This window comes from Myotis brandtii, unplaced genomic scaffold (genome assembly GCF_000412655.1).
Source record: "Myotis brandtii unplaced genomic scaffold, ASM41265v1 scaffold244, whole genome shotgun sequence".
Classification (NCBI taxonomy): domain Eukaryota; kingdom Metazoa; phylum Chordata; class Mammalia; order Chiroptera; family Vespertilionidae; genus Myotis; species Myotis brandtii.
In genome coordinates, this window is record NW_005359225.1 from 2,569,277 (window position 1) to 2,573,999 (window position 4,723).

General features: G+C 49.7%; 1 pseudogene; it reads left to right on the plus strand.

Annotated features, from left to right (window-relative positions):
* On the plus strand, positions 1 to 796 carry LOC102244822 (annotated as a pseudogene).
* The last annotated feature ends 3,927 nt before the right edge of the window (positions 797 to 4,723 follow it).

Here is a 4,723-nt window from a genome sequence, read left to right on the forward strand (position 1 = left end):
ATGGCTGTCTTGGCTGGTACGTCCTGCGGCCACCACAGCAGCCCCTCTCTGAAGAACGCGGCCGTCCTCGGCCCAGGGTATTGCAGGCAACAGGGATCTTCCAACTGGGCACCAAGGCTTGCCCCTGTGCCACCTCTTCCTAAATATGGAGGAAAGGTTTGTCAGGGGCTGATCCCTGAGGAATTCTTCCAGTTCCTTCCTCCTAAAACCAGTGTAACAGGACCCTATGTGCTCAGAACTTGCTGAGCCTATATTTTCTGTTCAAAGAAATAGATGTGATTACTCCAGACACCATCTCTGCCGTACCAACAATAGGGTTGATTGTCTATGTAATTTAAAAAGATGGTACCTCGATTGGGGAATTTACTGATAAACTCAATGAGCAAGAAATGCCCAACTGCTATAGAAGAGGCGAAACAGGCTTCCGTCAAAAGCATCCAGGACGCAATTGAGCTGGAGAAGTCACAGCAGGGAGTGTTCAAAAGCACCATTACCTTTTTCATGTCCAGAGGCCTAACATTGCTATGGCCTGGAAGGGTTACTTACTGGAAACGGCTACATAGAGTTCACACGGAGGTAAAGAATCGCCTGGATTATCATATCTCCGTGCAGGACACGATGCGTCGAAAGGAACAAGAGCACATGGCACGATGGGTGGAGAAGCATGCGGTGCGGAGCGCCTCGGCACAGAGGAAAGGGGCCAGTTGCCAAGAGCACTGCAGTTCTGCAGCTGCTTGCAAAGAGGGCTCAGGCCAGCCAGTTCTGTAAACGCCTCTATCCCAATGGAGACAGCTAGGGACACTGACTGAATGGAAACTGGGCCGTGTGACAAAATCTCTCTGTATCGCCGTTCTACTGGAGTTACGGTTTACCCCACCTGAAAATGAAAAGCTGGAGTTTCATCTAGTGAGAGAATTAAAACAATCTCATCTATTGACCAGTGAACAACAACAACAAGAAGAAATCCATAGGCCGATTCATTTCTGTGACTGGGGGGTTTGGGACAGCTGCTGGGGCAGCCTGACGCATGCTTCGTCCCGGCAAGATGAGTCACTTCCTCTCCTGGTGGGGCTAGGAGCCTGAGACGGGAAGGTAGGAAGCGGAGTGCGTGTAGGCAGCTGCTTCTCAGCCAGGCTGGCCCTCCACAGATGCTCCAGGGAGAAGTGCACAGGCAGGAGAATTCTGCCTGGCACCGGGCCCAGGCGGGGCTGCTGCAAGACCCCCCAGCTTGCCTCTGTTCTAACTCTTTCGGGAGCGGCTGGAACAAGCTAAACTTGTTTTCATCAGTGCTGTTATTTGGAACATTGTCAGCTTGCATTTTGCTTAAGTCTCTCCTTCTCATGTTCCACCCCAAACACTACGCCCTCCACTCCACACACACTATTCCTAGATTTGTTCACTCCAACTGTTCCTGGCACTCATGTCTAGAATCCTCTCACCATCCAAGTGGTTCTATCCTTGTTCAAATGCCTGGGGGTTTTTTTTGTTTGTTTTTTTGTTTTTGTTTTGTTTGGGGTTTTTTGATCCTCTGAATGGAACATAGATCTGTCTATCTAGGGGAGGGGAGAGCCCAGGCCTGAGGTGTCCCACACGGAGCAGGCCTGGCCTCTGGCAAGGGCAGGAGTGGATCTCTCTAGCACACAGGCTTCATGGTGGTGGTGTTACCAGACGGGGACTGGGCCTGGAGTGGGTCTGCCTTGGCTGGCCTATAGTGTGTGGGTTCTTCACTTTGTGCAGGAAAAATTTCACAATACGAGTCCAGGTGATTTTGAGAGTATGTTTAGTAAAGCTGGGGGCAGTGCAACAAAAAGGGCTGAGGATAGAAGCAACAGGAGAGAGCCCAGGTGGGGCTACTTTGGCTTCTCAACCTTGGCTGCACATTAGAATCACCTGGCAATCTTTTTCAAATCCTGATTTCTGGGCCTCATCCTCCGGAAATTCTGTTTCTTTGTTATGGGGTGGGGCCACAACATTAGTAACAAAGAAACAGAATTTCTGGAGGATGAGGCCCAGAAATCAGGATTTTAAAAAGATTCCCAGGTGATTCTAATGTGCAGCCAAGAGAACCACTGTATTAGAGGAAAGAAGTGAGCCACACTGGGCTGCGTGGATTCACTCAAAAGTAAAAGTCACAGTGCAGGAGTGAGCCAAGGCGGAGCTGCTTTTAGCTCACTGGAAAGTCAGAGACAGGTTCAGAGGGTACGCCCAGGATGAGCTGCTGCTGCCCATTGCTCCCCTGGTTGAAAGTCTTGTGGGGACCCTTAGTGTTTAGGAAAAGAGAGTAAAAAATTCGTGCCCAAGAAAAGGCGTGGGTGTGCTCCAGAGAGAGCCTGCGCTGAGTCCTGTGTCTTGAGGCTTTATCTCTCTTCTGAAGGGCAACCTAGGGAAGGTCTTCAGGGAGGGTGATAACAGAATATATATTAGTTTTTCAAGTATGTCCTTCAATATGTTGATTCATCAAAATGAGTGTGGAGAGGAGTCAGGGTCATTCTCTGGTTAGTTTTATCTTTTTATTTTATTGTTTTTCTGGTTAGTTTTATCTTTAAAGAATGTCATTGAAGAGGGATGGGAGGAGATGGGCCTGCCCCTGTGTGGTCTGGAATGTGGAAATCATTGCTACTAAGTGTCCTTGGCTAGGAAAGGCAGCCCTTGTGATTCACTAGCTGACTGTAAATTACTTAAATTGATGGGCTTTATTGGATTTTTTTGTGTGTGTGTCTCAATTTCCCTCATTCCACTTTCGAAAGAATTTTCCTAGCTTCTTACTATCCTGCCTCACTGTCAGAATCAGAGCTGGGCCCAGACAGGGAGCCTAGAGGGCCGCGGAATCTCCTCTAAGAGTCTTTAAGTTGGGCACTCCTGTCTCTTGAGTTAAAAGCACCAACCATCTTCCAGAAATGACCACAAGAGAATGCACTTCAGCATAAGCAAACCAGTGCAGTCTTTGGAGTCACGCAGGCCTGCGCTGTGCCAACGACTAACTGTGTCGCGCTGGGCAGTTAGTTCACTTTTCTAAGCCTCAGTTTCCTCAACTATAAAATGGTTACAATAATTAGGACCAACATTCATATATGTCAAGCACTGTTCTATGTATTTTACTTGCATGATCTCAGTTAACAATTCCCAACTACCCTTATAATCCCCAGTTTGCAAATCAGGAAGAGCCTGACCCCAGCTGCTGACTCCTAGATTCTGCTCTAGCTGACACCCTGCTGATGTCCACTCCTGTCTTGGTGCTGTATGTGCAGTTCCCCCTGGTCAGATGCCCTCTCTCCCTTTGTCAGATAATTAGCACTTACCCTTCAAGGACCACCTCCAAGTCTCCACCAATTCCCCCTCCCCCCGAGTGTTTCCTGTCTCCTCCAGAAAGAAAACGGACAAGGTCAGGATCATATCCTAGATTTCTACATGGCCCTGGTCAGCGAGCATTGTACAGGTTGGCCAGACTCTCAGGGAACTTTTCATCAGCCAGTTCCTCTGCCTCCAGCCAAAAGGCAGCCTTGAGGGTGAAAAACCAGAGAGGGGAAGCAAGACATCCAGGGGGTGGCTATGGTGGTGATGGCAACGGAAATCTTCCCAGCACTTCACAGTTTGCAAAGTACTCTCACCCAGAGTATCTTACCTTCACTCCAGCCCATATTGCTGGTACTGTCACCCTATTCACAAAGGGAGACAGCAGCCGAGACAAGTGAAGTTACCCGTCGAAGTGAAGTTACCAGTGGTAAATGGAGGAGCTGCGATTTGAACCCGTGTTTGGTTCAAACACGGTTGCCACTCTGATGCCACTCTGCCTCCTAGTGGCAGGAAGGATGCCACTCTGCCTCCTAGTGGCAGGAAGGATGCCACTCTGCCTCCTAGTGGCAGGAAGGATGCCACTCTGCCTCCTAGTGGCAGGAAGGATGATGCCAGTGATGAGCATGTGGGAGGCCCCAACAGTGGTCCCTGATTCTAGACTCCTTTCTGCAGAGCTCTGTGGGCCTCCTGCCCACAGCCAGGAAGGCAGTGTGGCCCTCCCTGGATGTTTCTATAACTTCCCTTTCCTCCTTGGCACTTTCCTTTCCAGCCTCTTGCATCTGTGGGAGCTTCACACTGCTGAGGGTGAGGAGCGATGCTGGTGAGGTGGAGAGAGACAGAGCGTCACCAATGACTTTGCAAGGCAGGCAGCTGGCCTCCACTCTGGTGGGCCCTTCAGAGTTGTTTTCTGTTCTGAGCTCAGAAATGTTCTTGAAATACACGGGTTTCCTCCTGGAGACATTTCTGGACCTCCCCATTCTCTGAGGAGGGTGAGACCTGGACTGTGAATGTGATGGACCTTCCACGGTCAGTCCCAGGAGAGAGAGACAGGGCTTGTGCAATTTCAGTGGGAAATGCTAATGACACCTGCTTGTGTCTTTCACTTTTTTCAACCTGCACCACACCAGCACAGAGCGTGCCCTCAGGAGATACTTACTCAACGAACAAACCCATTTTACAGAAGAGGAAACAGAGTCTTCGGCAGCTAAATGCCAGGCTTGGGTCTACATCAGTCTGGCACTAAGATCTGAGTATGTATTTACTATACAGCCTCCCGTTAGGTGGAGAACAAACTCTCCGACAATCTCAGCATCTTCACAAAATCCTCCCACCACTTCTGACTTAAGTGAGACTTGTCCCTGACCTGGGCCACTAGATCTGTAAACTTGTCTTTTCCTCCTCCCCCCACCCCCCACCCCCACCCCCATTT